Below are 13,190 nucleotides of genomic sequence, written 5' to 3' on the forward strand. Positions count from 1 at the left end.
TTGTGCTAGCTGCTTGAAATTTATCATACCCAATCAGTTCCCAGTGCTCACTCTGTGGTTTTCCAGTGTGAAATAATTCTAAGCAGAAGAATGCAGGAACAGCTTTTACTATCTCACTTTAGGCCAAAGCAGGAGAAGTCTAATATACTGAATAAGTTGTAACAATTTTTGAAGGATTTTTTTTGTTTTATTCTCAGCAGGGTTTATGTTTCTTCTATTCCCACATTTTACCAGAAGTTTGGGATTCATAGGTTCATCATTTTGTACAGAGGAACAGTTTGAGTTTTTAGGTTTCACTTGGTTTGCACTATAAAAATGAATGTACATACACCTGGTAATCAAACTCTGTTTATGCTAAATTCTTCAAACTTCACAATAAGTTCTAAGTGGTCATTTTGTTGGTTTTTTCCTTGTCAAAGTAGCTCTAAGGAGATTCACACAGGAACAGCTTTCTTAATCAGTGATTTAGGAGTTAGCAAGAAAAAAAGTACTGAAAGAGTCTGAATAATATTTTTTATTATTTCTTTGATACATGTCAGAATTCATACTTTAACTAAACACACTTTGTTCTTCAAGTTTTATTCTCTTAGGTTGAAGTGTTTGCACAGAAGAAAAGTGTGAATTTTCAGGTTTCTCTTTGTTTTGCACTATTCAGGTAGATGAAAATAGAACTGCAAATCAAACACAGTTTGTGCTGCTTTTTGAAAGTTAATATTCAGAATCAGTTTAAGTGCTGTTCTGAGTTTTTTTCATCTTGAAGTACTTCTAAACACAGGCATGCAGGAACACATTCATAAGATGCATAATTTCACTATGTTCCCCATGTTTGGTTTTACTAGATTCAACAGTGTTCAGATAAGAACATTTGGAAATTTCAGGTTTCACTACATTTTGCACTATACAGTTGGATGGAAATTTAACTGCAAATCAAAAGCTGTTTCTGCTAGGTGTTTAAAACCTCACACACAAAATTACTTCTAAGTGTTAACTTTGACCTTTGTATCTGGTGAAAGTAACTTCAAGCAGAAGTATGCAGAAATGGCTTTCTCCATCAGCATATTGGAAGCTACCAGGACAAATCCAATTTTCTGAAAGTGTTTAAAATTTTTTATTGCATTTCTCTGATACTTGACAAAATTCATCTAAACACAGTTTGTTCACCCAATTTTGTTCTCCTAGGTTCAATGGTCTGCAGACAGAAACAGTTTTAATTTTCATGTTTCATTTCATTTTACATAATACTAGGAGAGAAATAGAGTGGCAATCTCAACAAGTTTAAGCTAGATACTTAAAACCTCACACAACCATTCCATTCTAAGAGTTCACTATGTGTTGTTTTCTTGGTGAAAGTATCTCTATGGAGAGGTATGATGAAATGGCTTTCTCTATCATCCGTTTAGAAGCTACCCAGAATAATCCCATATATTGAAAAAGCTGCAATTTTTGTTCATTGGATATCTTTGATACTCGGCAGGAATATTCTTTCCACTAACCACACTTTGTTCCCAAAGTTCAATTCTTTTGGGTGCAACAGTCTGCAAACCAGAATGGTTTGCATTTTCAAGTTTCAATTTGTTTTGCACTATACACATAGATGAAAATATAGCTGCAAATCAAATATGGTTAATGCTAGATGCTTGACACTTCACTCACCCAATTTATTCTAAGTGTTCACTCTGTGTTTTGCTCCTGGTGAATGTAGCTTTAAGCAGACACACATAGAAATGTCTATTTATTAGCAATTTATGAGGTACCAAGAACATCCCCATGTTCTGAGAGTGCTGCAAAACATTATTCATTAGATTTCTGTGATAATCAACAGATTTCATATTTTCACTAAACACACTTTTCTCCCCATGTTTGGTTCTCCTTGCTCCAATGAGTTGTGTAAATAAAGTTTTGAATTTTTAGGTTTCACTTTCTTCTGCACTATACAAGTGGATGGAAATAAAGCTGCAAATAAAATACGGTTGATGCTAGATGCTCGAATATTCACACACCCAATCCCTTCTAAATGATCACTTGGTGGATTTTTCCTGGTGAATGTTCCTTAAAGCAAAGGCACACAGAAATGTTTTTCCGTATCTGTGCATTAGGAGCTATCATACAATTCACAAGCATTAAAAGGGCTCCAAAAACCTTGTCATTCGATTTCTTTGATACTCGACAGGATTCATCCTTTTTATGAAACACACTATGTTCACAAAGTTTGATTCTCCTAGCTTCAGTGGTTTGCAGACATAAGCAGTTAAAATTTTCAGTTTTCACTTCATTTTTCATTATACAATTCGAGGAAAATAGAGCTGATAGAACCTTGAAACTTTACACACCCAATCCATTTAAGTGTTCATTTTGTGGTTTGTTCCTGGTAAAAGTAGCTCTAAGCAGTGGCATGAAGAAACTGCTTTCTTAATCAGTGCTTTAGGAGCTACCAGGACTATTCCCATGTACAGAAAAAGCTACAGAATATGTTGTCCTTCCAATTCTTTAACACTCAGCAGGTTACATCTTTTGTAAAACACACTTTGTTCCCAAGTTTGAGTTTCCTGATTTCAATGGTTTGCAGAAAAAAAAAAAAACAGTTGAAATATTCAGAGAAAAGTGAATATTTCATTATACAGGTGGATGGAAATAAACCTGTAAATCAAATATGGTTGGTGCTAGATGCTAGAAACTTCACCCACCCAATTCCTTCTAAGTGTTCACTCAGTTTTTTTTTTTTTTTTTTTTTTTTTTTTTTTTTTTTTTTGTGAAAGTATCTCTAAGCAGAAGCATGCAGAAATGACTTTACCTTAAAGTGCTTTAGAAGAGACCAGGACAATTCCCATGTCCTGAAAGTGCTGCAAAATTGTGTCATTTCTTTTCTGTGATACTCAACAGGATTCTTCCTTTCATGAAACACACTTTGTCCCTCATATTTGATTCTCCTAGTTTCAATGATTTGCAAAGAATAACAGCTTAAATTTCTATTTTCACTTCATTTTAATTACACAGGTGAATGAAAATAGAGGTGCAAATCTAATACGGTCTGTGTTACATGCATGAAACTTCACACACCCATCCCTTTTTAAGTGTTAACTCTGTAGTTAGTCTCAGGTGAAATTAGCTCTAAGCATAGGCTTGCAAAAATGACTTTCTTGTCAGCACATTAGGAGATACCAGGAATATTCACATGTACTAAAGGTGCTGCAAAAAAGTTTTCATTGAATTTCTCTGAAAATCTGCAAAATTCATAATTTCAATAAATACACTTTGTTCCCCATGTTAGCGTTTTCTAGGATCAACACTGTGCACACAAAAACAGTTGGAAATTTCAGATTCCACTTCATTTTGCACTAGACAGATGGATGTAAATGCAGCTGCAAATCAAACACAGTTTTTGCTAGATGCTTAAAACCTCACACTTGAAATTATTTCTAAATTTTCACTCTGATGTTTGTATCTGGTGAAAGTAACTCCAAGCAGAGGCATGAAGAAATGGCTTTCTCTATTAGCACATTGGAAGCTACAGGACAATTCCCATTTTCTGAAAGTGCTGCAAAAATTTAATTGGATTTCATTAATGTTCGACAGGATTCTTCCCTTCGCTAAACAATCTTTGTTCACCAAGTTTGGTTTTCCTAGGTTGAATGGTCTGAATTTTTAAATTTTCAGGTTTCACTTTGTTTTGAACCATACTGGTGGATAAAATAGAGCTGCAAATTCAACATGTCTGAGCTAGATACTTGAAACCCATTCTAAGAGTTCACTATATATTTTTTTTTTTCCTGGTGACAGTATCTCAATCGAAATGTATGCAGAAATTGTTTCTGTATCAATAATTTAGGAGCTACCAGGAATAATCTCATATGCTGAAAAAGCTCCAATTTTTCTTTCATTGGATATCTTTAATACTCAGCAGTATTGATCTTTTCACTAAAAATACTTTGTTCCCAAATTTCAGTTCATTTTGATTCAACAGTATGCAGACAGGAGTCATTTTCATTTTCAGGTTTCACTTTGTTTTGCACTACACACGTGGATGTAAATACAGCTGCAAATCAAATATGGTTGGTGCTAAATGCCTGACACTTCACTCACCCAATTTATACTAAGTGTTCACTCAGTGGTCTGTTCCTGGTAAAAATAGTTTTAAACAGAAGAATGCAGAACTGTATTTTTTGTCAGCACTTTAGGAGCTCTCAAGAACATCCCCATGTTCTGAAAGTGCTGAAAAAGGGTTTTCATTAGATTGCTGTGACATTTGTCAGAATTCATATTTTCAGTAAAACAATTTGTTCCTTATATTTGGTTCTTATTTCTCCAATGGCGTATGTAAAGAAAAGTTTAAATTTTCAGGTTTCACTTCATTTTGCACTATACGTGGATGGATATACAGCGGCAAATCTAATACAGCTGATGCTAGAAAATTGAATCTTCACACACCCAATCCATTCTAAGTGTTCACTCAGTGGCTTGTTCCTGGTGAAAGTTCCTCAAAGCAGAGGCACACAGAAATGCCTTTCTGTATCAATGTGTTAGGAGCTACCATGACAATTTCCAAGTATTAAAAGTGCTGCAAAAATCTTGTCATTTCATTTCTTTGATACTCAGCAGGATTCATCCTTTCATGAAACACAGTATGTTCCCAAAGGTTGATTCTCTAGCTTCAATATTTTGCAGAGAAACAGTTAACATTTTCAGTTTTCACTTCCTTTTTCATTATACATGTCGAGGAAAATAGAGTTGCAAATCAAATAACGTTGGTGATATATTCTTGAAACTTCACAGTCCCAATCCATTTAAGTGTTCACTATGTTGTTTGTTCCACAAGAAAGTAGCTCAAAGCAGTGGCAGGCTAAAGTGGCTTTTTTGATCAGTTCTTTAAGAGTTACCTGGACTATTCCTATGTACAGAAACAGCTGCAAAGAAATGTTGTAATTCTAATTCTTTAACACTCTTCAGGATACATCATTTCATAAAACACACTTAGTTCCCAAATTTGAGTGTTTTAGGTTCAATAGTTTTCAGAAAAAAAAAAAGAGTTGAAATATTTAGGAAAAATGAATATTTTATTATGCAGGTCAAAGAAAATAAAGCTAAAAATCAAATACCATTGGTGCTAGATGGTAGAAACTTCACACATTAAATCCCTTCTAAGTGTTCACTCTGTGGTTTGTTATTTGTGAATGTAGCTCTAAGCTGAAGCATGCAGAAATGACTTTCCTTTTAAGTGCTTTAGGAGCTACCAGGACAATTCTCATGTCCTGAAAGTGCTGCAAAATTGTATCATTTCATTTCTGTGATACTCGACATGATTCATCCTTTCACAAAACACACTTTGTTTCCCATGTTTGATTCTCCTAGGTTCAATGGTTTACAGGCAGAAGCAGTTGAAATTTTCAGTATTCCCTTCATTTTGCCTTATACAGGTGAATGGAAACAGAGGTGCAAATCCAACTGGGTCAGTGACAGATGCATTACACTTCACACACCCATTCCTTTGTAAGTGTTCACTCTGTAGTTTGTCTCAGTTAAAATTAGCTCTAAGCACAGGCTCACAAAAATGTCTTTTTAATCAACACATTAGGACCTACCAGAAATAATCCCATGTACTTAATATGCTGCAATTTTTTTTTTCTTTGAATTTCTTTGATACTCGGAAAGATTCATAATTTTTCTAAACACCCTTTGTTTCCCATGTTTTGGTTTCTCTAGGATCAACACTGTGCACACAAGAACAGTTGGAAATTTAATGTTTCACTTCATTTTGCACTATACAGGTGATTAAAAATACAGCTGCAAATCAAACGCAGTTTCTGCTAGATGCTTGAAACTTCACACACCCAATTATTTCTAATTGTTCACAATGACATTTGTATCTGGTGAAAGTAACTCCAAGTAGAAGCATCCAGAAATGGCATTCCCTATCAACACATTGGTAGATACCAGGATAGTTCCTATTTTCTGAAAGTGCTGCAAAAATTTTTCATTGGAATTCTTTGATACTCGACAGGATTCATCTCTTCAATAAACATACTTTGTTCACCAAGTTTGGTTCTTCTAGGGTCAATGGTCTGCAGACATAAAGATTTTAAATTTTCAGTTTTCACTTCTTTTTTCACCATAATGGTGACTAGTAATAGAGCTGCAATCTCAAAAAGTTTGAACTGGATGTTTGAACCCTCACACACCCAATCCTTTCTAAGAGTTCACCATGTGTTTTTTCCTGGTGAAAGTATCTCTATGGAGAGATAGGCATAAATAGCTTTCTCTATCACCACCTTATTAGGTACAGGACTAATCCCATTGGATATATTTGTTACTCTGCAGGATTCATTCTTACCCTAATAACATTTTGTTCCCAATTTTCAGAAAAGAATTGTTTGCATTTTCAGGTTTCACTTTGTTTTGCACTACACAAGTGGATGGAAATGCAGCTGCAAATCAGATTTTGTTGGTGTTAGATGCTTGAAAGTTTGCACACTCAATTTCTTCTAAATGTTCACTTGGTGGTTTGTTCCCGGTGAAAGTACCTTTAAGCAGAGGCACAAAGAAATGTTGTGTTTATCAGCACTTTAGGAGCTACCTAGAACATTCCCGTGTTCTGAGAGTGCTGCAAAAGATTTTTCATTAGATTTCCTTGATAGCTGGCAAAATTCATATTTTCACTAAACACACTTTGTTCCCCATTTTTGGTTCTTCTTGTTCCAATGGGTTGTGCAATGCAAAGTTTGAACTTTCAGGTTTCACTTCATTTTGCAGTACACATGTGGATGGAAACACAGCTGAAAATCAAATATGGTTGATTCTAGATGCTTGAATCTTCACACACTCAATCCGTTCTTATTGTTCACTTCATGGCTTCTTCCTGGTGAAACTTTCTTAAAGCATAGACACATAGAAATGGTTTTCAGTATCAGTGTGTTAGGAGCTACCATGACAATTCCCACGTAATAAAAGTTGTGCAATAATCTTGTCATTCCAGTTCTTTGATACTCTGTAGTATTCATCTTTTCACATCACACACCAAGTTCCTTAAGGTTGATTCTCCTAGCTTCGATGGTGTGTAGACAGAAACAGTTTAAATTTTCAGTTTTCACATTCTTTTTATTATACATATTTATAAAAATAGAGCTGCAAATCAAATACATTTGGTGATAGATGCTTGAAACTTCACACACCCAATCCATTTTAAGTGTTCATTCGGTGGTTTGTTCATGGTGAAAGTAGCTTTAAAAAGAGGCACTTAGAAAAGTCTTCTCATCAGCGCATTAGGAACTTCAAGAACATTCCCATGTTCTCAAATTGCTGCAAAAGGGTTTTCATTAGATTGCTGTGATACTCAGAAGGATTAATCCTTTACTAAACACACTTTGTTCATGTTTTGTTCTTCTTGTTCCAATGGGTTGTGTAGAGGAAAGTTTGAATTTTCAAGATTCACTTCATTTTGTAATTATACAGGTGGATGGAATTACAGCTGCATATCAAATAGAGTTTGTGATAGATGCTTGAATCTTCATTCACCCAATCTTTTCTAAATTTTCACTCATTGGATTGTTCCTGGTTAATGTTCCCAAAAGCAGAGCAACACAGAAATGGCTTTGTGTATCAGTGTGTTAGGAGTTACCATGACAATTCAAAAGAATTAAAAGTACTGCAAAAATATTGTCATACCATTTATTTAATACATGGTAAAACTCATCTTTCAAGGAACACATTATGTTTCCAAAGGTTGATTCTCCAAGTGTCAATGGTTTCCAGACAGAAACAGTTAACATTTTCAGTTTTCACTTTGTTTTTAATTATGCAAGTCGATGACAAGAGAGCTTCAAATCAAATACGGTTGGTGATAGGTGCTTGAAAGTTCACATAACAAATCCATTTTAAGTGTTCATTATGAAGTTTGTTCCTTGTTAAAGTAGCTCTAAGCACTGCCATGGAGAAATTGATTTTTTTATCAGTACTTTAGAAGCTGCCTGGACTATTCCCATGTACAGAAACAGCTGTAAAAAATGTTTTCATTCCATTTTTTTTTAAAGTCATCAGGATACATCCTTTCACAAAACACATTTTGTTCCTAAGTTTGAGTCTCCAAGGTTAAATGGTTTGTAGAAAAAAAACTGTTGAATTATTCAGAGAAAAGTGAATATTTCATTATACAAGTGGATGAAAATAAAGCTGCAAATCAAATACCGTTGGGATAGAGGCTGGGAACTTTATACACCCAATCTCTTCTAAGTATTTACACTGTTTTCTTTTTTCCTTTTGAAAGTAGATCTAAGCAGAATCATGTAGAAATGAATCCCACTTTCAGTAATATATGAGCTATGTGGACAATTCCCATGTAGTGAAAGAGCTTAAAAATTGTGTCATTTCAATTCTGTGATACTCGGAATCAATTATCCTGTCATGAAACACACTTTGTTACCTATGTTTGATTCTCCTAAGTTAAATGGATTGCAGACTGAAACAGTTTAAATATTGAGATTTCACTTCTTTTTTGCATTATACAGTTGAATGGAAATAGAGATGCAAATCCAATACAGTTGGAGCTAGATGCATGACACTTTACACATACATTCCTTTGTAAGTGTTCACTCTGTGGTTTGTCTCAGGTGAAATTAATTCTAAGCACAGGCTCACAAATATGACATTTTTTATCAGCACATTAGGAGCTACCAGCAATATTCCCATATAGTGAACATGCTTTGAAAAATTTTTATTGAATTTCTTTGATACTTGGCAAGATTGATAATTTCATTAAAAACACACTTTTCCCCCACTTTTGCATTTTCTAGGATCAACACTGTGCACAGAAAAACAGTTGGAAATGTCATGTTGCAGTTCATTTTGCATTATAAAGGTGGATGGAATTATAGCTGCAATCCAAACACAATTTCTGCCAGATGCTTGCAACATCACACCCAAATTTTTCTAAGTGATCACTCTTTTGGTTTTATCTGGTGAAAGATACTAAAAGCAGTGGAATGAAGAAATGGCTTTCTCTATCATCACATTGGTAGCTACCAGGACAATTCCTATTTTCTGAAAGTGCTGCAAAATTTTTTCATTGGATTTCTTTGATACTTAGTAGGATTCACTCCTTCAATAAACACAGTTTGTTCACCAAGTTTGGTTCTTCTAGTGTAAATTGTCTGCAGACTGAAACAGTTTAAATATTCAGGTTTCACTTCATTTGCACCATATTCTGGATAAAAATAGAGCTGCAAACTTAACATGTTTCAGCTAGATGCTTGAGACATCACACACCCAATCAATTCTAAGAGTTCACTCTGTGTTTTATTCTTGGTTACATTGAAATATCCACAGATCCCAAACCCGGAATGAACCACACGAGACACTGGCTGCAAAAAGCAGGAGGCGTTTATTCTCACACAGGCGCCTGCGGGTGCACAGCAAAACCTCAGCCGGAGCTTCGATGAGCTGGCACACCGGGCTTTGGGGTATAGATCTTTTATATGGAACAGGTGGGTTAGGTCTTAGCTTAGCACAGCAACAGCCTTTCTATTGGTCCCTCTGAATTCGGCAGTTGAGTCACCTAGGGGGGTAAACTTGTTTTTCAACTTTTTGTTCTCAGAAAAACCATAAAATTGCATTCTGTCCTTTCAGTTCCTGTTTTTAAACCTAGTTCTCAAGTTTAACCAGTAGGACTGTCTAAAAGGAACATCTTGTGATAGGGGGCCCGTTAGGGTTATCTACATGGAACATCTTGTGGTAACATTGTGCAACACCTGAGGTGCTACATGCTGCTGGAGGGGTTTTGACATGGGGGTTGGGTGAGGATGTGTCTTGCAGCTTTGAGGCCTAGGGGTTTGGTCATCTAATGCTGGGCCTGGGTCTTGAGGTCCTACAACATTAGCTAGATGAAGAGGTATGCAGAAAGGAATTTCTCTATCAGCCATTGAGGAGTTACCAGTAATAATACCATGTTCTGAAAAAGCTTCATTTTTTATTGTATTTCTTTGATACTCAGCAGGATTCATGCTTTCACTAAACACCCTTTGTTCCTGAAGTTCAGTTCCTTTTGGTTCAACAGTTTGCAGATAGGAATGGTTTGCATTTTCAGGTTTCACTTTGTATTGCACTACACAAGTGGATAGAAATAAGCTGCAATTCCAATACAGATTGTTCTAGATGCTTGAAACTTCACTCACTCAATTTGCTCTAAGTATTCACTCTGTGGTTTGTTCATGGTTAAAGTAGTTAAAATCTGAGGCACACAGAAATGTCTTTTTTATCAATGCTTTTGGAGATATCAAGAAAATTTTAAGTTCTGAAAGTGCTACAATTTTTTTTTCAGTATTATTCTGTGATACTCCTCAGGGGTTATTTTTTTACTAAACACACTTTGTTCCACAGGTTTGGTTCTTCTTGTTCAAACGGGTTGGGTAAAGCAAATTTTGAATTTACAGGTTTCACTTTATTTTGGACTATACATGTGGATGGAAATACACCTGTGAATTAAATACATTTGGTGCTAGATGCTTCAATTATCACACACCCAATCCATTCCAAGTGTCCACTTGGTGGCTTATTCCTGGTGAATGTATCTCAAAGCAGAGGCATACAATAATGGCTTTCTCTATCAGTGCATCAGGTATACCAGGATAATTTTCATGTACTAAAAGTGCTGCAAAAATCTGTCATTCCAATTCTTTGACACTTGGCCAGGTTCATCCATTCATGAAACACACTATATTCCTAAGGGTTGATTCTCCTTGCTTCAATGGTTTCCATACCTAAACAGTAAATATTTTCAGTTTTCACTTCATTTTTTTATAAAGGTTGATGAAATATAGCTGAAAATCAAATATGGTTGGTGATAGATGCTTGAAACATCACACACCCAATCCATTGTAAATATTCATTCTGTGCACTGTTTCTGGTGAAAGTAGTTCTAAACAGTATCATGCAGAAATGACTTTCTTTATCAGGGCTTTACAAGCTACCAGGACTATTCCCATGTATAGAAACAACTGCAAAAAAATATGGCATTCCAATGCCTTTATGCTTGGGAGGATTCATCCTTTCATAAAACACATCTTTCCCCAAGTTTGAGTCCCCTAGGTTCAATGGTTTGCAGAAAATACAGTTGAAGTATTCAGGGAAATGTGAATACTACAACATACAAGTAGATGGAAATATAGCTACAAATCAAACAATGTTCGTGCTAAATGATTGAAACTTTACATAACAAATCCATTCTAAGTGTTCACATTTTTGCTTATTCCTGATGAAAGTATCTCTAAGAAGAGGCATGCAAAAATTCCTTTCTTTATTAATGCTTTAGGAACTACCAAGACTATTTCCATATAGAAAAACAGCTGCAAAAAGTATTGTCATTCCAATTTTTTTAACACTTGTTAGGACACATCTTTTCAAAAAACACAATTTGTTCCCAAGTTTGGGTCTCCCAGATTCAATGTATTGCAGAAAAAAAATGAAATATACAGGGAAAAGTGAATATTTCATTATATGGGTGTATGGAAATAAAGCTGCAAATCAAATATGGATGGTGCTAGATGATAAACATTTTACATACCTAATCCTTTCCTAGTGTTCACTCTATGGTTGTTTTTTGTGAAAGTAGCTCTAAACAGAGGCATGCAGAAAGGACTGTCCCTTTCAGTGTTTTAGGAGATACGAAGAAAATGCCCATGTACTGAAATTGCTGCAAAATTGTGTCATTTAAATTCTGTGATACTCAGCAGGATTCATCCATTAACAAAAAACACTTTGTACCACATGTTTAATTCTCCTACGTTTAATGGTTTGCAGATAGATTTTTAAATAAATTTCAGTTTTTACTTCTTTTTGCATTATACAGGTGAATGGAAAAAGAGGTGCAATTCAAATATGGTCAGTAGTAGATGCCTGAAACTTCACACACAAATTCCTTTTTAAGGGTTCACTCTGTGGTTTGTCTCTGGTGCAATTAACTCTAGCACAGACTCACAAAAATGGCTTTTCTATCAGTGCATTAGGAGCTACCAGGAATATTCCCATACACTGATAGAGCTGCAAAATATTTTTCATTGAATTACTTTGATTCTCTCCAAGATTCATAATTTCAATAAACACACTTCATTCTTCATGTTTGGTTTTTCTAGTATCAACACTGTGCACACTAGAACAGATGGAATTTTCAGGATTCATTTCATTTTGTACAATACAGGCAGATGGAAATAAGCTACAAATCAAACAAAGTTTCTGCTAAATGCTTGAAACTACACACACCCAATTATTTCTAAGTGTTCACTCTGACGTTTGGATCTTGTGAAAGTAACTTAAAGCAGAGACATGAAGAAATGTCTTTCTCTATCAGCACATTGGAAGCTACCAGGACAATTCAAATCAGGACAATTCCAATTTTCTGAAAGTGTTGCAAAAATTTTTCATTGGATTTCTTTGATACAAGGTAGGATTCATCCCTTCAATAAAAACAGTTTGTTCAACAAGTTTGGTTCCCCTAGAGTACATGGTCTGCAGACAGAAACAGTTTAAATTTTCTGGTTTCTCTTCGTTTTGCATTATATAGGTGTATAGAAATAGAGCTGAAAACTCAACATGTTTGCTATATGCTTGAAAATTCACACACTCAAACCATTCTTAGAGTACAACCTGTGTTTCTTTCTTGGTGACAGTAGCTCAATGGAGATGTATGCAGAAATGGCTTTCTATATCAGCACTTTATGAGGTACCAGAAATAATCCCATGTACTGAAAAACTGCAATATTTTTATTAGATATCTTTGAATCTCAGCAGGATGCATCCTTTCACTAAATACCCTTTGTTCCTGAAGTTCAGTTCATTTTGTTTCAACAGCTCGCATACAGGGATGGCTTGCATTTTCAGGTTTCACTTTGTTTTGCACTACACAATTGGATATAAATACATCTGCAAGTCAAATATAGATTTTTCTAGATGTGTTCACTCTGGCACTTTTATCTGGTGAAAGTAACTCCAACAGAGGCATTCTTTGGAAGCTACAAGGAGAATTCTGATTTATCTGAAAGTGCTGCAAAAACTTTTTATTCTTTTTCATTGATACTCAAAGGTTTCATCACTTCACGAAACACATTTTGTTCCCCATGTTTGGCTCTCCTATTGTCAATTGTCTGCAGACAGAAACAGTTTAAATTTTCAGAATTCACTTTGTTTTGAACGATACTGGTGAAGAGTAGTAG

This window comes from Marmota monax, unplaced genomic scaffold, assembly GCF_021218885.2.
Source record: "Marmota monax isolate L192 unplaced genomic scaffold, Marmota_monax_Labrador192_F-V1.1 WCK01_AAM20220418_F8-fsc00334, whole genome shotgun sequence".
NCBI lineage: Eukaryota > Metazoa > Chordata > Mammalia > Rodentia > Sciuridae > Marmota > Marmota monax.